The 21472-nt window shown below is 49.1% G+C and overlaps 1 long non-coding RNA gene across 3 annotated transcripts; it reads left to right on the top strand.

Moving 5' to 3' along the window:
• Positions 1-8675: 8675 nt before the first annotated feature.
• On the top strand, positions 8676-20626 carry LOC102003275. Of its 3 annotated transcripts, none has more exons than XR_001234915.1 (4): positions 8676-9113; positions 13541-13849; positions 16842-17009; positions 18207-20626. It is a non-coding gene; the product is annotated as an uncharacterized LOC102003275 (long non-coding RNA). The 3 variants fall into 3 exon arrangements; XR_001234914.1 differs by lacking the exons at positions 8676-9113; positions 13541-13849 and adding an exon at positions 15273-15857 and having other exon boundaries at positions 18207-18431; positions 20350-20626; XR_001234913.1 differs by lacking the exons at positions 8676-9113; positions 13541-13849 and adding an exon at positions 15273-15857.
• The last annotated feature ends 846 nt before the right edge of the window (positions 20627-21472 follow it).

Below are 21472 nucleotides of genomic sequence, written 5' to 3'. Positions count from 1 at the left end.
CCCCACCCCAGAATTTGTTGAAGACCCCTTCCTCTTGGCTGCTACTTTCTTCTACATTGTGTATGTGTGTGTGTGTGTTCCAGGCTAGGAAAGGAGATTTTGTTGGGTTGGGATATTTGAAGTGGATAGTAATTATGCTGATATCTTCTCCAGCCTTTCTCTGTCCCCTAAAGATCTTGCGGGGCAGCCTTATACCTTGGAACACTCAGGGCCTGTGCCTAGCCTGTTCTTTCCCGGACTCAGCAAATGCCCCCTCCTGAGTTTTAAAGGACACTCAACAGGCTGGAAAACTTTCACAAGCTGTAGAAGTTCAAGTCCCAAGGGACACAGAACAGGCTGTAACTATGAAGGAGAGATATCCCCAGTGTCTCAACAGTTTCAAATCCGCCTTCACCAACAGGATATTACTAGGCTGATCTGTCACCCTCACAAGAAACTCTGAAGAGTAAATTTTCTACAAAGCAGTGGCATCCAGGATCCATGCCATTTCACATGTGTGTCTTGAATCAAGTTGGCAAAGTGTACTTCAGTTTCCCCAGACCTGCAAGGTCAACCCAGTAGCCACGGTACATCATGGTAGGGGCACATGGTGGAGGCCTCACCTTGTGGTGACTGAGCTGAAGAAAAAGAGACAGGAAGGAGCTGGTGCCAATTTCTGCTTCAAGGGCTCTCTCCAATACCCTAACTCCCTCTGGCCAGGCCCCGCCTTCTAAAGGTTTCACCAACTCCCACTAGCACCCTCCTTCAGCACATCGACTTTGAAGGACACCTATGACCCAGGCTGCAGTCTCCACACCCTTACTTGTAACCCTAGATATTTTAAGTACTGAACAAACAGCAGAGTAACCTAATCAAAGAGCCGTGTATGACCCAACAGGCCTGTTACTCATTCACAAACTCATGCCACATAAGGGTTGCTAGTAAAATTCCACTTCTAGGAACAAACACGCCAGCCGACCCTGAGAATTCTCTCTGTGAGACACGCTGGCTACTGCTTGCTGCGGTTGCGCTGAACACTCAGGCCAGGAGGAAGCGCAGAGTTCCCAGCGTTCGCATACGGGGGAGGCATCTCCCTGTTGTGTGAATGTCTCCTCCCTGAGCAGTGTTTGTTCCCCAGCCTCTTTTGTGCCAGCAGTCCTTTCATCACTGTCATGGAAACTGGTGAAATGTGAATGCAAAAGAAAGGAAGCCACTGCTTCTATGAGGACCAAGTTGACAGCTTCAGGCATACTGGGTAAAATAATATTGTTGTTGAATTGCATGTAGACAAGATAACCGAAAAGACGAGGAACGGAACACAGCATCTGAACACTCCCGTGCTAAAATTGCTTTTAAGAGTCTTTGAGTCCCTGCTCCACTCTAAGAAACTGAAATTCTACACTGAGACAAAACACTAAGGGCGTGATTTTTGTGTGAAAGGCAGGGTGGGGAAAGTTCCAAAAATAGATTCATTCTAAGTGGAAAGACTTTAGCCCTATGTCAATATCTTATTGAAGAAATGTACATTTCTGTGTTTTAGGTTAAGAAAAACATTTCAGAAATGTATACATCATTTACATTTGTCTACTCAGACACATATCCTTTTCCATTACTGCATAAATTTGATCAAATTATGTACAGTGTTTTAATTTCAATGCAATCTTTCTTTTACTTCTGCTTGGGTCCTCTGTCACCCCCCCCCACACACACACACACTCCTCTTTCCACACCCAGCCAGGAACACCCATGATGACATTCCGATTGTTGTCTACCATGGCTCCCTCTGAGCTCACCCATGGTGACTCACACACAAGGTGGGGGAGGGTGGCATTACTGCTTCTTACAGATGGGATAGTTTTATATCCGATTTTCTGCTCTTGGGGTGGTGAGTTACCAAATATGTCTCCAATGTATCATTTTTTTTTTTTTTTGGTTTTTCTCCGGTACCAGGAACCGAACTCACGACCTTGCACTTGCCAGGCAGGCGCTTTTGCCGCTGAGCTAAATCCCCAGCCCCTGCAATGTATCATTTTTAGTGGCTGCAGAATATTCCCCAGCATGTCATACAATATTCAACTATTCTGCTTTTGAAAGGCGTCTATCTTTTTTCTAGGTTTTGTCTGTCTCCCATAATGAACAATAATGCATTATACCTCATATATAGCCATACATTCTGCTATTGTTACTTCTATGTGGTCTATTCCCATGTGTGGAAATGTTAGGTCAAAGGTGGAAATATTTTTAATTTTAATTTTAATTAGGCCAGGGGTGTAGGTCAGGGGGAGGGCTCTTGTCTAGTGTGTGTAAGGCCCTGGGTTGAATCCTTGAAACTGAAATAAAAGTTGTTGCCAGGTAGTTTTCCAAAAAGATTGACATTTTGGTCATTCTATGGATGTAAAGAACTGTCTCACGACTACTTAAATCTACTTAAATTTACACTGCCTGGATTACAAGTCTAAAATCTTCTTTTTCTTATCAGCTGGACTTCCTCTTTGTGAATCGCTACTTGTGTATTTTGCCCAGTTTTTTCTTTTTTTTAAAACAATTCATGTTTCAATTAAATTTTGCATTAGGCCATCACCTTCTATTCTCTGTCATGTTGCTAAGACTGAAAATGTTATAAATACTGACACTTTTATGTGCCTATCATAAATTACTTGAAATGAACAGATTAAATGAAACCTTCAAAAGGCCATAGTGAAATGGTATTGAAGAAGAGGTTAGGAGACCAAAAGCAAAAGGAGGGATGAAATAAGAAACTAGAATGCTGGAGAAGACAGAACTGATGCCAGCCACGTGGTGTACCCTGAGGAGGTGATGAAAACTTACAGAAAAGAGTTGGGTGCAGGGGCAAACACATGATTCACAGCTCCTTGGGAGGCTGAGGCAAAATCGAGCCCCGCCCCCTGGGCAACTTCGTGAGAACCTCTCTCAAAGCAACACAATTTTCAGAGGACTGGGCATGTAGCTCAGTGGTAGAGCACTTGCCTAGCATGCACAATACCATGTACTGAATTAGAAAAATAAACCAACAAAGAAAATTCAAGTTTTTCTGGAGGGGAATATATGCACACAAATACAGCCAAGTATGCAGCATTGACTCTGCACCCAGAAAAACAGAGATTCATACACAGGTAGCAACAAGGTTCAGGTGGAATTGCTAGTTAGTGGCAGAACTGGGATCTGGCCCTAGTCTGCCTGGGCCTAGCTGACAGTAGCCTGGCCTAAGAACTGTCCAGAGCAAGCAGTGTGGACTAAGCTGGTGTGGAAAGAGCTTTGGGCAGAATTGGGGTCTAACCCAGCCTGGCAGGGGTCAAGAGGGAAGAGGAAAGAAGGCAGAAGAACAGGAACTGGGGTTGGCACTTTCCTGGGCTGTTCTGGGAGCCACAGGGGAAGATATCAGCTCCGTAGGGCCCTTCAGGCCCAGAGCTGGGGAAGGAGGGTGGTGGAGGCAGCACAGTGCTGTCCCGGATGTGAGCCCCCTGTAGGCCAAGTGACTCACCCACACTGATGTCACACCACACCCTCCGCTGGTGAGGAACATGGTGAAATAACTGTCACAGCCAGTTTAAGGATGAGTGTATTTAAGGAACTGTCACTATTATTGGTGCAGTTCCCAGAGAGAGACAGAGAGAGAGAGAGAGAGAGAGAGAGAGAGAGAGAGAGAGAGAGAGAGAGAGAGAGAGAGAGAGAGAGAGAGAGAGAGAGAGAGACTGAAGGGCCTTATTATCATTGACTTCCCAAATGCTTTGACTCTCACTGCCATCTCGTGCCCTACCTCTTCGGCTGAGAACCCTTTGGGGCAAAGGGGAAGGGGCCTGGAAGAGCCACCCTGGTGCTGTCCAGAGTCAGGGAAGGGAGGCTGTGCAGAGACGGGTGCGTTGTGCGTGAACTGCCCCAGGGGCCCCACCATCACGCCAGGAGGCTCCCAGGGCACAATAGGGACAACCCACTCAGTTCCCCACCTCGAAGAGGGCAAGAAAAGCACCAGTAAACACAGAGGCACTAGGTAAGTGCGAGTGGGACTGGAACTGGAGCGGTGATGATATAATATCTTGACTAGACACAGGAAGCAACTGAGAGACTCCCTATCTAGAGGTGCAGGGATGGGGTTCATCCAAGTCAGCATGCAGGGTGAGAAGGGCTTTGCCCTAGTCCTCTGGGTATATAGGGTGTGTCAGGTGTGACTCCACAGTACAACAGGACTCCCCCCAGAGTGACCCCCACACGGGAGTCTGCAGTGTGTTCCCCTGACACCCTCTGTCCTGACATTGCCATGAGGCTGTGCAGGGCGATCTGGGTTGAATTCAGCAGACCAAGGTTCAAACCTCAATTCTTTGTTTCTGAGCTGAAGCAGTAGCTCAATGTTAAGGCTGGGGAACATTGCTGCGTTTTCTTTTGCACTGGACCCCTGGTTCACTGGACCCACTTTCCCACCTCAGATTTAGGACCTCTAAGTGTGAAGAAATTAATGTTTCTGTAGAAATAAAGCCTTTTGCTTAAAAAAAAAAATGGGGAAGAATGGCAGGGTACAATCTTGAGAACCGAAAATAGTGTGTTGAATTTTGTAGCGTTCTGAACTAGGTTCTTTTCTCCAACACTGGACGCTCACCTCTCCCCTGAGCCAGCCGGTGGCTCCCACCCTCTGTGTTTCCTGTGTCCCAGCCGCTCTTTTTCCCTCGATGCCGGGACGTCAGTTCTACAGAGCCTTCCGCCGTCAATGCTCATTCCAACCCCCTCCAGTTCTCTCCTTGCTCTGCTCTGTTTTCCGCATTCCGTGCAAGGTACTTAAGCATTCTGCTCCCTTCTGAGGCTGTGCTGTGTGAAGGGATGAGACACTGCGCAGAATTAGACACACCTGGATTTAAAACCGATTCTCCCACTGACGACTGACCAGTTATGTGACCCCCAGGAGGTTCCATCTTTGGATCTCACTTTCATTATGGTTAAAATGGGGAAAATATTTTGCATCTCTTTGGGAGGTCTCATGTCCTACTCCAGCAAATAGCGTATTAGTCAGTGCTTACTAGAGAAACAGATTTAATGCAAGATATACAAATATATAAGAATTTACAAGATTGGTTTACAGTCTGGTGCGGAAGAGTGCAAAAGGTCTGTCTGCGCGCTGGAAACCCGAAGGATCCAGTCACAGGCCTGGAGCTCAGTGTAGTGTCCTGCGTGAGTCTGTATTGGGAGGCTGAAGGGTCTGCATTGGAGGCCAGGAGGCGATGTGCAAGGTGAAACCAAAGACTGGAGCTCCTGTGAAGAAACAGAGCGACCCTTCCTCTTTGTTTCCCTTTTGTACCATTCCGGCTTCGATCCTCCGTAGGCTGGGTCCTCCACACTTAGAGCTATGCTGAGCCGGTTTGGTTCTTTCTCACTCAAGTGGACACGATCAGTTATCTATCACTGTCCTAAAGAGGTTTCCACAATGAACGGTGGCTTTCTTCTAGCAGGCTGATTCTCCCAGATCTCATACTCCTACTGAGCCCAGCCACAGAGGCCCCAAGGACCCACCTGGATGGCACCAAGTTGAAGTCATCTTTCTATGACCCTGAGGGCTGCTCTGATATGCGCAGCATCCTTCTGTCCCTACACATGGCAAAGTGACACTGCCGCAGCTCAAATATTCTGCAGCGCCTCCATCTGGAGCTGGACTGGGCCTGTGTCCAAAATCATAATCATTTTCAGAGTGTGATTATGCATTACAACCCAAAGAGGCCAGCCAAGGCCCAGAAAGAAGGGTGACAGGGTAAAAGGAAATGTGCTTCCAGGACACTTGGACCCAGCTTTCTGCTGTGTCACTAACCATCGTGTCTTTGGGCACAAACTTTAGGCTGTCTCCATTTCAACTGTAGAATGCTGCTTGACTTATAGTGGGGTTACATCCAAGAAACCCACTGTAAATTGGAAATGTTGAAAGTTGATAAAGCATTAACCTCCTAAGCATCACAGCTTAGCCACATGGCATGAGAGCAGCAGTGGTTTCCCCTTGTGATGCATGGGTCCTGAGCAAGGACCACACCCTGCATCACTAGCCCAGAAAAAGATCAAAACTTAAACACAGTTGCTACTGAATGGTTTCTCTTTTGCACCACTGCCAAGTCAAACACTCCTGAGTTGAATCATTGTAAGTTGGGAACCATCTGTCACAGAACCTCCTCACTTCCCTTCTCTCATCCACCCACCTTTCCTTCCACAAACACAAACTAAGCATCTGGGTAGTAGAGATACAGAAGTGAGTGGAAACACACTACAAAGCCATCATGGAACTCATCGCCTGATGAAGCAGAGTGTGTTCTTCGCATCAACAGATGCAGGATCCCAGCCCTGACGAGCACTCTGTAGGAGAGACCGTGATGCCGCTTGCCTTGTGGCAGGACTGAACGAGGCGGTGTGTTAGGGCAGCATTTCCATGAAGCTATAGCTGAACAGCACTCTGAAGGCCAAAGGATCAGTCACTGGCTGAGACAGTGTGGGAGAGATTTCTAGGCAGAGAGCAAGGTTAGTGCAAAGCTTCACAGATGGGGACAAGGGTCTTGGTATTATAAACTGCTGAGTTAGGTAGAAATATTCTAGGCAGTCAGATGGGGCTGGGCCCTTGACAGAGTCGGTGCAAGATGAAAACTCATTACAACTGTGGCCAGAGACACATCTGTTGGAGGCCAGGCCTCAAGATAAAGACAGAATGACTAAACCTATCAGATAAATAATCCTTAGTTACTGTGGGCTGATCAGGCCCGCAATCTCCCAAGTGAGTGGATGGCGAATGCTTAAATAAATGAGACAACTGAAATGACTTTAGGGCTCCAGGAGGGTCTCTCTCTCTTACATCTTCGATATTCTCTGGGTTTAGAGCAAGACTTCTCTGGGCAGCCTGTATTTATTTGGTTTACAAACAAAGGAGGGGGATACTCCAAAAAACTCTGGGGAATCTGAGCAAGACCTGGGAAACCCTTTAAGGACTTCTTCAGGTAATACATTATGTTAATTTAGGAGAACTATGTTATCTCCAGAGAGACCTTCACTGCAGGAGAGAGATCTCTGCAGCTACAGTCTCCTTTAAGTTAATTGGGGTTGGAGCCAGATGTCCTCAGCTGTGGCCTTATCTTGTCCTTTGAGGTGTCACAACTTCACAGCCCAATACAGGCCTCAGGGTGGCCAGGGACTCACAGAGGTTTACTTACTATGAGTCCACTGCCCATCTTCAGACAAGGTGCCTAAGCTTCAGACAACTCACAAGTAAACATGGAAAGCCAGTTGGTTAATATTAAATCCTGCTCAGAGCTACTTTGTAGTGGTCTCTAACACAGACCTTCATGCTTCCCCAAAGGCTAAGTGGTAACACCTCGTCCAATGAAGTCCAGATGGACATCAGTCACCTCAGTGGCTGACCCAGACCCTCAGACTCATCCCTTCCTAAAAAGTCCTTTGTTCTTTCCATGCTCACTTGCTACATGACTTGCTTCCCCACTGGATCAATATTACTTAAGCAGCTATACTTATAATCTTATTGTTGATCATAGTCTTAACCCACTTTGTACATGGTTGTGCTCTATTAAACTTCCCCTGAAAAGCGGGGTCCTTGACAACTCACTTGGGGCCCCTCCTGCCTCTCAGGAGCTGTATCCCCCCCAATAAATGTTTCCTACTCTTAACCTCTGCTGTTCCTTAGACTTCATTCTTTGATTTTGGGGAACGTGTACTCAGCATATCAGGCATCTAGCAGGTTGGGAATTATAATATTTCCCCTATATCATTTGGAGGTCCTATATCAACCCTATATCAGTGGAGGAGCTAGAAAGCCAGGGGACACTGAGTGGACGCTGGGGGAGGGTGCTGGAAGGGCAGGGGACAACTCTTGGAAAGGACTTAGCCTTTGGTATCTGAGAGCAATTGAAAGCCCTCATATTGTCTTAGAGGAGAGGATGGACATCCAGTGTGCAGTTGTCAGAAGAGTGTGTCCGCTAACACCTGACCTCCCAAGTCACTTACCGCATTAAAGTCACGTAGCCTGTACTGGACACCGGAGACGCAGCAGCGGACATTTGGGCAGACAAAGGAGACGAGGGGAATCCGGAAGGTGGAGTGCTGTCTTACAGTGCAGGCCTAGGCACTGTCACACACATCCTGGGGCTCTGTCCCTCGACTTCAGAGAACTGGGCAGCTGAGATCGGAGGGGAGCTCCAGGCAGGTGTCCCAAGGAAGAAAGAAGGCGCTCCCAGGTCTCTCCCTGCAGACACCTGGCCTCCTTCGTGACTGAGATCAGCAGCTGTTTGGAGTTTTTGCTGAGCTCATCGTGTCCGCTAAGCCAGAGAGAAGGGCCCACCCTCTGAGAAGGTAAAATGCAAATGTTCATGACTGAAACTCGCTTCAACCCTTGTGGCTCATGAAGGCGTATTCTGTTGAGATAACTGGAGCTTCCACCCTTTCCTGCATTAAATCCGGGTCTGCCTGCCTGGCCGCAACAGCGAAGAGAGGACACTTGCTGTCCCATCATGGGCAAATTGCCCAGTGCTGCTGATCCTGAGTTTATGTACCTGTAAATTGGCGATAATGGCACCTCCCTCACTGGATTGCGTAAGAAAATGTACGTACTGCACTTGGCACAGTGCTACTGCCTGTGGCAGCAGCTGCTACTATGGCAATTGTCTGTATGTGTGAGACAGCTACGGGGCTTCCCTAGGAACCAGAAAGACTGTGAGCAGATAGCACGGTAGGCACAGAGGCCCCGGGAGTGGCGGGGACTGTGGCAAACTGGAGAATGCCTGCCTGTCCCAGGAGCGCAGCAATCCAGCCCACCGGCTGCTAACTTAGCCAAGAACTCCAAACAAATACATCGTTTGATTTTTCCAGACAAGGTGGGCATTCTAATGTATAACATTGGTATCCAACTAAAAATTCAAAAGCTTACAAATAATAACTCAAACTGACTACCCTCTGGAACACAAGTGCCTGGAGCAACGCTGACCTGAAGGCAACCAAGATAAAGATTCCCAAAGGCCAAGTTGTCACGGGAGGTAGGGCCTGCGCCACAGACGGGACACTAAAAGTGCAGGGAAGTCCAAAAAGCTGAGTCCAAAGGAGCCATCGAAATGAGCGCTGTGACGCGGCAGACGCAGCAGCATCACTCGGTGAGTTTTGAAGCGGGGATACTCGGATAGCTTTCTGTACTAGGGCAGTCGTGTAAAGACGGCGACAGCCTTGAACATCCGCGGCTCTGGGCCCCCCTGTGAGCCTGAGGCTGTTCACAGAGCGGCTCTGAGGGGTGGCAATACCACTAATGTCCACTGGGTGTCTCTCTCATACAAATCATGGCACTGCCTCCCGCGCTGTAGAGGAAATGACAGTCCTGGGACTCCGTGAAATCGGATGTGGGCCAGTCCAGGCCTCGTGGGGAAGATGGCTGGAGCTTGGTAGCTCTTCACAGACACGTGACAGTTAAATGTTCACAGGAGCCAGCCTTGTGCCAACCAGCCAGGCTTCTCCTGGAGAGCAAAAGCCCTTGGTGATGTTCCCTGTGCACCAGGATTTCAGAAGAATCTTGAGTTTCCGTGTAGTATTAGTCCCGGTGCTTTCCACTTCTGTCAGACCTGGCACCCAGGCCCCTGCTGCCGCCTCTCCAGATGGAGCCGAACAGGAAATGTGCTCCAGACGTCAGGGGCTGCCCCCTTTAGGAGCAGGGTCTTCTGGTCAGAGTCCTGGATTATAGGTCAGAGGTCTAGGCTTGGGCTGATTCTGCCATTCACTAGCCATGTAACCTTGGGCAAGCCTTTCCTTTTTTCCCCCCTTTCTTTCTGGTGCTGGAGATTTGTACTAGGGCCTTTGTACTAGGCTACACCTCTGAATATTTTTGAATTTTTTATTTAGAGACAGGGTCACACCAAGTTGCTAAGGTGCCTGGGCTGGACTTGAACTAGGAGTCTTCCTGCCTCAGTCTCCCAGAGTGTTGGGATTACAGGTGTGTGTCACCACACCTTTGCTTTTCTGGGTGTTTCCCACGTGTAAAGTGGGGCTAACACTAACTTCAGAAAGGTTCTCCAGTATTAAATGGAAATGCATGCATGTGCAATGCTGAACACTGGAAGACGTGAATTGTTTGCATTATTACTTTGCAGCAGGACTTGACAAATGTGTTCCATAAAGAGCCAGATGGTGAGCAGTTTTGGCTTTACTGGCCTTATAGTCTCTGTCTCAACTGCTTGTACATATGCAGATTAGTGTGTCTATGTTTCAATCAAGTATTATTTTACAAAAACAGGCCATGGGCTGGCCTCGGGCTCAGGGACTGTGCTTCGCCGACTCTTACAGCCTGCTTCGGAGGCCTCTGAGCTAGGAATGGCTTTTATGTTTGTAAAGGGTTGTAGGAAAAAAGCAAAGAATAGGCAACAGAGACCAGGCTGTGTGGCGCACAAGCCCGAAGTGTTTACCGCCTGGCTCTTTGCAGAAGCAAGCAGCACAGAAGGTCGTGCGCCTCGGGAGAGCCTCGGCTCTGAAAACTGCAGTCCCTGAGTGTGAGCCCTGACTAGAGGGTCAAAATAAGACACGGAGGCAGAGGACCCCAGGACCCATCCACAGCGTCCCGGGCTCCTTACACCTTTCACGGCAGAGCTCTGGGGCTGGACAAGGGAGGAGAAACGCAGTCTCCTAGCTCTCTTTTAGGGTCTCTCTCAGGTGGGTCTCAGGAGTATCAGTCTGCATCACAAAATGAGCCAATAGCCCTGTGAGAGGACTTACACATCCCACACTGCTCCGGGACGTGAGACCAGGCTTCCACCCGGCGCTTTGGGGCGCTCTGAACTCCAGCACTAGTGCATGCTGTGACACAGACAGGGCCAGGGGCTCCTGTCAGGCCAGAGACCTGCCCCCAGAGCCGTGGTGCTTCTTCTTTGTTTTGGATCCAGTCACACGCACAGCAGAGTCATCGGGTACCGGGCCCCAGGGTGGCAGCCCCAAAGAGCAGCAAGAGGGGCCGCAGCTGAGGGAAGCGACTGTGCCCGCTGGGTAATGGCCCTCAGCAGCGAGCTCAGGCGGAGGGAGCCTGGGAGCTGCGGTTTGGAAGCGCCTGCGTGTGTGCTCTGGGGTGAGGGTGCGTGTGGCGGGGAGGGAGGGCGCGTGCTCATTTGCTGTCACGATGCCTGTCAGGTAAGCAGGGCTGCTCAGCCCTACTGAGTTCCCCTGGCCGCCGAGAGGAGCCGGTGGTTTTTCCCAGTACTGTTATAGGGCACGCAGTCAGGATAGACCTGGGGCCGCCCAGACCGGAGAAGGCTTCAGCAGGGCCTCCCTTTCTCTTAAATCGCTCTCTCAAACAGTGCCTGCCCAAAGAACAGTCCAGGAGAAAAGACTCATTTACTGCTCTTTGTGACTCTGAAAACAATACGTATTTACTACAGGAAGCCTTTAAAAGAGAGAAATGTGTAAAGAAGAAAATGCACAGAGTGATTTTAGAGTCAAAAGCAATTGGAGTAATTCAGAAGCCAATTATTTACTGAATTTCTACCACAGGCCAGCACTATTCTCAGTGCTGGTGTCACAGCCCTGGAATAAACAAAGCCCTCGCCCTCGCAGAGCTTGTGTCCTGTGAGGGAAGACAGTCACAGAGGAGAGGACGCGGCCGGAGGCTCCTGGAACAGGGCACCGTTTGTGAGTGGGTGGTTAGATTGAGGAAGTGCGTGGGAATCTGGGAAGGGCGCTTTGGGCAGATGAACATGAAGGGCCCAGGCATTCCTGGCAAGAGCTGCTTGGGAGGGGCAAGATCTGGAGGAGGGCAGTATGGCTGGAGAGGAGGCAGTGGACTGGAGCATGTGGGGACACGCAAGTGTCATTGAGTGAAATGGGAACCCACGGAGGGTCTGGAACAGAAGGACATGACTGGCCTTGTTTATTTTTAAAATAATCACTGTGGACACTGGATGAAAAATAAGGGCTGGAGGTGGGAGTTGACTAGGGTAGAAGCTGGGAAACCAGTTAAGGGGCTATGACAATAGTAATAGCAAGCAGAACTGCCTGGTTGAAGGGGGAGGCAGTGACCGCCTCCTTGTCCCCATGTACCCCTCCCATGAGGCTTCCACTCTTCCCTCTTACGGGTCCCTGCCTTCCACTGGGGAACCCTAAGCTGCCAAGGCACAGTTTGGAAACTGAGGGCCTGGGGGCTTCTAAGGGCTCCTCCAGCGCCAGGCTTCTGTGTCTCACGGCCCTGTTTGTTAAGTTGTGGGACGCTGCCTCGTTCTGTGGACAGGCTCGGTCTCCACCAGCCAGGCCTCTGAAAATGTCAACTTGAAACCTGGACACGTGTAAGAAGGAGAGAGATTCTGAAAATTAATTCAGCTCCCACATAAAACATGTGGCTGGCACGGGTAGGGATTATAATGAGGAGTGAGATATATAAAAGAAAATTCTGTCCCAAGAGGGTCATCGGCTGGGATGGGAGCCAGGAAGTCACACTGAGCGCAGATGCACGGTTGAGGGGTCCTGGTCCACCCTTACCTTGCATTTCGTCCTGGTGCCTCCTGGGCCCATGTGTCCCAAGCCGACCCCATCGTCTCAGGAGCTTTGAAACCTGTGGACTCCCAGGTTGCTATTTCCAAGGTTCTAAGACAACTGGGCCTGGGTAGGGCCCGGGAATTTGTATATTAAAAACCTTCCGGGGAGAAGCGGATGAGTCCCTGGGTTTGCGAACCATGGGAGGAATTCCCAGTCTCCTCAGCCACCTAAGCCCACCCACGTGGATTCCCCACATGTGGGTTAACTCCTGTTGCCTCAGAAAATCTCACTGAGCCGCTGGCCTGTGAAACCATCTGTGGGTCTGAACTAGTCCAAAAATACAAGCAACCCTGGAGAAAACGCTCGCTGAGGGCGAACTGCTCTGGAAGGAAAGACATGAGGAAAGGCCTCCTGGAAAGTGGGCCTTAAAATTCACTCCAGGACCTGAGGAAAATCAGACATTTTCCTATAGGAGAGGAAGGAAGGGAATGGAAGAGATGGAGAAAAGAAGGTGCATTTAATGTGAATGAGTGATAATTTTTTTCTCAGTTACCAAGAACAAAATAGTGTCAACAAACCAGACCACAGCCATCGACGAGAAAGATTTCTCTGAGTCAGACTTCTTTCCTGGAAGCTGTGAACTTTATCTCCCAGCAGCCATTAATCTAATATTAAGCCCCTTAACCTCCCTAATTGTTCTCTTTCAGTATCAGCTGGTTTCATATTAACCTTTCAGTGTTTCTCCTAATGCAGTTACCTCCACCCTGAGCCAGACCCGGTTTAGGAGCTGCAGCCAGCTCAGAACTATGCTTCTTGCTGCAGCCCCCACCCATCCCGCAAAGCTGCCCTGTCTTCCTCCAAGAGCTGTGAAGGAGGCCCCGGACACGGTGTGCAGCACCAGGACGGGGGCTGGACGGAGCCTAAAGGACACGTTCTGAAGCCAGCACCTTGTGTTTGGGTTCTCATAGTGACTCTGCTAGTACTGGGGACCAAGGCTATCAGTGGGAAGCAACAAGGGCCGCTTAGCCTCAGGCTGGTTGTGTGCTCTGCTATTTGAGCTTTTCTCCTTCTCTCCCAGGAAGAACTCATGAAGTAGTAGTTGGACAAGGCAAAGCATCTGACCAGATGCGGAGGAACATTGTACCCATCTATCTTGAGTTCGCACTGTACATGTGAGACCCATCAGCTCTAAGACAGCCTGTGTTTCAGTCTCCAAAACAGCCAAATCGCAAGTACCGTCTTATGGGGTCCACCCCGCAGCCTGAATTCAAATTCTGACTTTTCCTACAGAAAGTGACATTTTTGGAAAGATGGCCTTTGGCACTTTGGCAACTGCTAAAATATATATCAAGTATATATATATACATGAAATCACATACCAAAAAATGTAAGTAGTGGGGGTCTTTGTTCCATGGGACACACACTAGCATATGTCTCTCTTACAGCCAGGGTAGAAAGCTAGAAACTACCTTAAACCTCACTATCTGAACCCTCGTGTCGTGGAGCCAGGGCCTTAGGATTGAGTGAGGGTCAGAGGGGTGAAAGTGCATAAGTGGGCTCCTCCAGCCTCACTGGCCTCTGTTGGGCAGAATAGGAAAACCAGGGTGGTGGGACTCCGGCAGCACAGCAGGGGAAGGGGAGTGGCAGCTCCTTCCCGACCCGGCCCAGGCAGAGGCATTCCTTCCCAGCCACATGATCAAAGCCAGCTCTTGCAGGGTGTCCACCTGCAGGCTACTTGGCATGTGTTTTTGCCCAGTGAGGTCACTCCACCCAGCATCACCCCAAGCTTAAGAAGGACCCCCTCACTGGAATACCCCTGAGAGTAGGAAACAAGAGACCCGCCTCCATCTCCAGGTAGGTGTCACCCACCTGGGCGTGTGCGCATGCGTGAACCCAAAGCCTGTGCCCACCTTCTGCCCGCGTTCCGGGATCCCTCCTCTGGCTCATCACACTTGGCAGCAGCAGCGCCCATCTTCATGACGGACACAGGCCTGGGCAGAGACTTGGGGAAGTCAGCCCTCACCCTCACCCCTGGGCTGTGGGGTGCTCTCTGGACAGCTCTGGCCTGCACACTCAGCCAGCATTTCCATCCTGGCTCCCGGGGTGGTGTCTTGCTAGGCGCTGCCCCCGCCCCAAAGCATGCTGACTTCCAGCCCTTTCTTACCTGAGTGAGGACAGGATGGGGAACAGGTTCCAGAAGAAGGGGTTAGGTACCAAATCAGTCTCACCCTGGATGTAGCAGCTCGCTTGACAGATGGGTGGCTTCATATCCACACCCCACACCTGACGTCATCCTAAAACTCACACCGAAGAGGTCAGGTTCCTCTCTGCTGTGAGACCTGCCACCAGCAGGGCAGTCGCACACAGATCTTCCCCTGGGAACGCAGAAGGGCCCTGCCTGCCCTGGAAGTGAACACAGTTCTGGGAGACAGGCAACTGAGACTAAAGATGAACTTGAGACATAATTATGAGTTAATAAATAAAAACTTTAAAATAACCAAGTACTGTTTTCTAGTTCTTCCCTTATAATATCAGAGAATTTTAGGTAATGGAAGCTTTAGCATTTTGTTTCTTTCTGCTGGGTTACCAGTGTCCAAAATTAGATCCAGAGCTGTCCAATTTGATCATTGTTCCAGGCTGATTATTTCTCATGAAGGAGGACTGAGTAGGTTTCCCTGGCCAGGCCAGGAGGCCGATCCACCCATTTCTCTGAGTGCCATTTATGAGGCACCTGTGGTCAGCCAAGCTTGGCTTGGGGTCCGTGGGAAGACAGCCATGCAGCCCAGATGTGCTCCCACGGGCTGGGTACTGCCTGATAACAGAAACAAAAAAAGAACAAGGAGGAACAAAGCAAGTGAGCAAGTGAGTCAACGCAAATGAATTAAGTACAAACTCACTGGGAATAGGAGGGTTTTGATTGGACAGAGGGGTTGGCCAGGCATGGTTAACCTGGAATTGAAGAAGTGTTTTAACTTGGACTTAGATGCAGAGAAGCCAGAGGAGGCTTCCGTATGGGTGAGGTGGTAGTGGGGTGGTGGGGTGTCAGAAAGTGAGGCCTTATACAGTTGTGAGTAGGAAGAAGGGCAGAGGGACCAAACAGGCTGAGAGAAGCCAGTCACTAGTCTAGAGTGCCTGGCTCAGGATCCCTGCGGCCCTTCTCCCCCACATCCCCCAGTGCACACAGCATCTCCTTTCTCTCAGGCACAGGCTGATGCCTGGGGTGGTACAGTCATTTCCATAGCAACCAATTGTTCTGTCGTATGATTCTGACTCTGGGAACAGAAGGGACACATGAAACCACTAGGTGACACAGATCTCATTTTCCAAGAAGTGTCCCCGCTAATAAAGAAGAGAAAATGTACACACTAGAAGACAAATGGAACAGGCATAAGCAAGTACTAAATTTTCCATGAGCATCAGCTGTTTGCTACAAACAACAATAACAAGCTAATAGGCTCAACAAGAGCAGCGCTGGGTGAAGACAGCCCAGAGTGGCCCCTGGGAGTCTTCAGAGCACAGTCAGTGGCAGGGCCTGGGGATTAGAAGGCAGAGCGGAGAGACACTAAAAGCATCTCCCAGATTCCGCACGCATCCCAAGGCCAGTACTGGCAACGTTGCTGTTGTGAAGGCAGCAGGCACTAACAGGTCCCAGCTTTGTGAATCCAAGGATGTGTATCCGTGCTAGCTACAGTGTAGTAGCCCTAGCACAGCCTAGCTAATTAGAACTCACTGGGAGAAAAGCTAGCCTGAATTCCAAGGTATCTTTGGAGCAAAGCACATTCCAGCTCTAAAGGCAGGGCTGAGGTGGTGCAGGTAGCAGCGGGCAAAATGTCTGGCATAGCCCGAGGCTGTGGCTCACGTTCTGGATGACCTTAGCAGGTCCCTCACGTGCCTTGGTCTTCATCTTATAAAGGAGGGACTTGCATTAGTGCTCCGTGCAAGCCAGAGAGCTGCTTTAAGTGACAAAACTTACAGGTTGATTTGACAGGTTGAGTGTTTTCATAGAGCAGAACTGAGACCATTTCTCACTCACCCTCCATCTGCACCTTCAGTTACTATTCACCAATCATTGCTATGTGACAATCAAGGACTGGGAGTCAGAAATAAAGGGGGGAAGCAGTGGCACCTTTGGAATCCTCACATCCTGGTAACAGGAGGGACAAGAAGGTGCACACTCACATCCGTAGGCCCGGGCTGGCATCCAAGTATGGGTTAGGGAAAGGCACCTCAGGATGAGGCTGGAGTGCTCTCTCCGTGCCCCAGGTATGGCTGGAAGGAGAAGCAGGGGCAGCTCGGAGATGGGGCAGCAAGCTGGTGGGGGGCAGTGCTGAGCAGGTACCACTCTGATGTCATCATTTTTTTTACAAATTTACCTCCAGATCAATGGAGCACTCCGAGAGGAGGGGCAACCCCTTAAGAGCAAAGAAATACAGCAGAATCTCAGGGAGAAAAGGATGAGCTCCGGGGACTGTGCGGGCAGATTGCCACTAGAGGAGATTTGAGGTGACGCTGGCAACTGGGGTGAGCACCCAGGACCAAGGGAACAGGTGAGACACACAGGGGCCTGAGACGTGGTTTTAGCCCAGAACAATGTCTGTGTCCTCACCTGGAAAGATCTGGGAGACGATTAAACCCTGTGGCCACAGGTAAGTCTTGGCAAGGACACAACCACCTGTCACTGTCTTCTGGGCTTTGGTACTTAACAGAATCCCAGAAACTCCCAGGGACTGAGAATTAGCCTATTAATCATTCCACACCTGTTTACCAGCAACAACTAGGTATTTTCCATTATGCTGAGACTTGTCTGGCTCAACAAAGGCAGTGTCCATGCCCTCGAGGCATTTAGAGTAGGGTGGGAGTTACACACACACTTGATAGTTCATAGGAGATAAATTATATTCTATTTAAGAGCTAAGTCACAGGTGGGCATGGTGGCAAATGACTGATCCCAGCTATTCAGGTGGCTAAGACGGGTGGATTGTAAGTTCAAAGCCAACCTGTGTAACAGGGTAAGACACTGCCTCCAGAAAATGAAAAGGCCCAAGTCAGGGGTGCAAGCAGAAAGATTACAGGAGAGATTGAGAGAGAAAGAGAGAGAGAGAGAGAGAGAGAGAGAGAGAGAGAGAGAGAGAGAGAGAGAGAGAGAGACTGACAGAGACAGAGATGGAGACACAGAGACAGAGACAGACAGAGAATCCCTCAGGACTGGCTAATCAGAAAGTCTTCATGGGGAAAGTGGAATTCATGTGGGATTGAAGAATAGACAGATGGAGAGAAAAATGTCAAAACAAAGGTGTGTTTGGGTGAGACAACGCTTGCAGAAGCACACATTCAGCAACTGCTACCAGCACGTAGCACTGGCCTCAGAGGAAGCTTGGGTCCTGGCAGGGAAAGGGACCCTCTCTGTCACTGGAAGACACTTCACTGTCAGCCTAGACCCAGGTTTGACTCTTGCATCTGTAGTTTAGCAGCCTTATGGCCTGCGTGGACGCCTTCATTTCTGGGTGCTTCTGCCATTGCCTCATCTATAAAATGAGCGTGAGGATGTTTGTCTCAAGGACTTTGGGGAAGGTGGACAACAGATGAAGGACCTCCAGAAATAGCAGTCCCCTCTCACCTTCCTGGGCCATCAGTAATGCCACAATTGAGACCCAAGGGGATAAATATTCCAGAAGTCCTCTAAGTGCCCTTTAGAAGTAAGTATACAGACTGATCAGTGAGGAAAAAAATATGTTCTCTTCCAGTCTCTGGGGTGAGTTGACCATGCACTCTTGTCTCCGGATGTTTGACTTCCTGAATCTTCTCTGAACAATGCCATCTCTGTCCTGGCACCCTGGCAAGCAGTCCCATGAGAGCCAGGTTCTTGTCACATGTCCTCTTCCTGGAGTGAGTCACTGGAGAATTGAGCTGTAGTCATAACCTTCACCGGAGAAGGGCAGTGAAAGTGGCAGGGAGTGAACACAAACGAGGTACAACTTGGTGCTTAATGTTCCCTTCCATCAACATTTTGCCCCGGGCCTTAACCTTGCAACTCAAAAGTACCGTGGAATAATGAATGGGATAAACTGAATGACCTGCTTGTAGTCCACAAACAAAGAACCTTTCAGCAGCCCGTGGTCTTATCTGTTCCAATCAAGACTAGCCTGTTACAAACCAGAGGGAGAATGGGAGATCTGAGAGAAATGTCTTAGTCTTAACAGAAAATTAGACAAGCCATTTTGTTATCTTCTCAGGAAAAGTGATAACAGAAAAAAGAGAAAATCTAAATAACTGTAGGAAACCCACCTAGAATTTGAATGTTGAGAACTGACAGCATGTCTTTCTCTTTTGGTTGTTAAGCACAGTTTTAGGATGACAAACATAAAATAAAAATCAATAGCCATCTTATCGATGTGCAGCCTTCAAGATCTATTTCTCAAGCCTAGGTGTGCGCTTGGTGGTGGGTGGTGTCTTCACCCTGGATCACTGCTGTGATAGGGCAGAGAAACAGTAGAGTGAAAATGGGGATCAGGTAGGTCCCACCCTGCGCTCTGCTGTGTGGCCTTGGTGTGTGCCCATGCAGGACCTCACTCTCTGGGGTTCTTTATCTGAAAAATGAAGTTTGTTCAGATAATTTAATATTTTCTTTTACACACCCCCTGGCTTCAATGTTTATGGCTGTTCTGATAAAAAAGAGATGACAGTAATTCTTACCAGTACCACTCCGTCACCCTTCACAGTGTCCTAAATACGGGCCCAGTATGGGCTCCCCTTCATAGTGTGTTCAAATGAAGCTCCCTTGTTTGCTCTGAGTAGTACAAACGGTCACCCCAATTTTCTGAATTTCAGCAGGCCCAGTGGGTCATTCCATGAGCTGCTCAAATTCACATCTTATTCTCAACTGATTCTTTTCTGCGGAGCCCCAGCTTCACTCTGCCAGTCAGTTCTTCTGACCTTCGACCCAGGAACGAGTGCGAGCACGCATGGGCCCTGCTCTGCGGAAGCGCACCTTCCAGTCAGCATGCAGACCTATCTGCAGACCAAGCCTGAGCGAAACATAAAGGCTTCCCTGTGACAACCCATGGGAGGGCAGGGGCATTCTGGCTTGGGTAAACTTCCTGGAGGAGAACACATTTGTACTGAACTTGTGAGACAGGTAGAGCTGAGTTAGGAGGCTGACACCAAGGAAGAAAATATGCTGAGGGCAGGACAAAGGCACAGGGGCCGAGCAGTGTGGCGCACATGAGGAGTGACAAGGGGCCCTTGCTGGCTGGAGCTTCTAGTGTCTGAAGGAGTGGAGCTCAGAAACTCAGGCAAAGGCCTGCTCATAGTCTTCAGAATTCTGAGGAACTTAGGCTTGCGGGGGAACAGGCATCCTGCTCAGGGACATGTCACAGTGATGCCTGGAGCTCATGCAGGGTGTCCCGTCAGCAGAGGGCTCGACAGAATAGAGTGGAGGAGGAAAGAGCCACAGGGGTTATGACAGTGACCAGATGAGGGGTCACGGGGGCCTGAGGTCCAGTGTGAGAGCAGGGCTGGAAAGGAGGAACGCTTTGGAAGGCCCTGGAGCGGCATAGAGTGGGATTCCACAACAGATGGGATACGGGGATACGGAAGGTCACAAGAGAGCAAGAGAGCTCTGCACTCTTGCTACAAACAACTCTGCAACCCAGAGTGCAACCCAGTCGCCTTGACATGCCAGGCTCCCAAGATAACTTATCCTGGGGTTGTGGTCTGAAGTTCCCTGATGGAGAAGACACCAGGGAAATTGGCCAACTATGGAGAACTGTGCATTATTCCCTACTATCTGCTTTCCTTCATTAAAAATAGAACCCCTACTTACCTGGACACATACCTTGTAGCCTTATTCGGCATAAAGATTTTTTTTTAAACCTTTATTGATTCTAGGCAAGGCCGAGTGATAACGTCTGACCAATGATTGCAATCAGAAGTGTCAGACTTCTGTAAAATAGTGTTTTCCTGATGGCCAGAAGGCAAAACAATGACTGGAGTTTGAGTGGCCGTCTTGAACCACAAGGAAGAAATTGCACACTGGGAGCAATGCGGCCAGGTGATCCATCCGTAGAGCCGCCTGTAATAATTGTGGAATTGCTACACCTGTCCCAGGCTGCCAACATCTGGATTTCATTGACACGGAAGAGAAATAAATGTATACTTAATGCTATTATTTACGTTTTGTGTCCTTTGCAACCTAATTGAATCTTAGGCTATTTAACAAAATGCAAAGTTGTGCAATGCCAACTTACTCATAGCTACCTAAGAATGAACATATGTGTATCTGCTCCACAGGACATCTCCCAAGTATTTCAGCTCCCCATAAGCCAAGTTATTAATCCAAAGACAGACAGGAGCGTACAGCAATCAGGCTGTACAGCAACATGGCCAGGTTTCTTCACTGCACAGCCCCGCCCTCTTCCCTCGAGGTAGTGAAGCTCCTGTCCTCCAAGCCCTGTGTTTCCTCCCACCCGGGGAGCACGACTTTCTGTTTCCTCTTTTCTAGCTGAGAAGGAACCCGTCTCTTGTTAACATGATCCTTCTCCAAATTAGGAGCAATAAAATCAAAGATAACTCAGATCTTGTAGTTGGAATCAGATTTGAGTCCTGCTTTTCTGAACTTACATAATAGACATCTTAATTGAGCAATGACTTGTTTATACCAAAATCTTTTTTGTTCCTTCTTCACATATGCACAGTTTAGCTTCTTAATGCTTTTTACTGCATTTATTTTTTATTTATTTATTTTTTTTTTTGGTTTTCTTCCGGTATCAGGAATTGAACTCAGGACCTTGTGCTTGCCAGGCACATGCTGTGCCGCTGAGCTAAATTCCCAGCCCCCTTAATGCTTTTTAAATGCATAGGATGCTTCCTTATCTGATTATGTCTATGTTCTAAAGGATACTTTGTTCTATAACTAACTGCAGGAGACAAGTGCAAATGAAATAACCAAGTTTGGGGCTAAAGTCAAAGTTCAGGTGGTGGGGAAGCCAGAGGGACAAATTCCAACCCCACA

This window comes from Chinchilla lanigera, unplaced genomic scaffold, assembly GCF_000276665.1.
Source record: "Chinchilla lanigera isolate Chin_1 unplaced genomic scaffold, ChiLan1.0 scaffold00034, whole genome shotgun sequence".
In the NCBI taxonomy this organism is placed as follows: Eukaryota; Metazoa; Chordata; class Mammalia; order Rodentia; family Chinchillidae; genus Chinchilla; species Chinchilla lanigera.
Note: the sequence above shows the minus strand (reverse complement) of the source record. Positions and strands in the feature narration are given on the sequence as shown.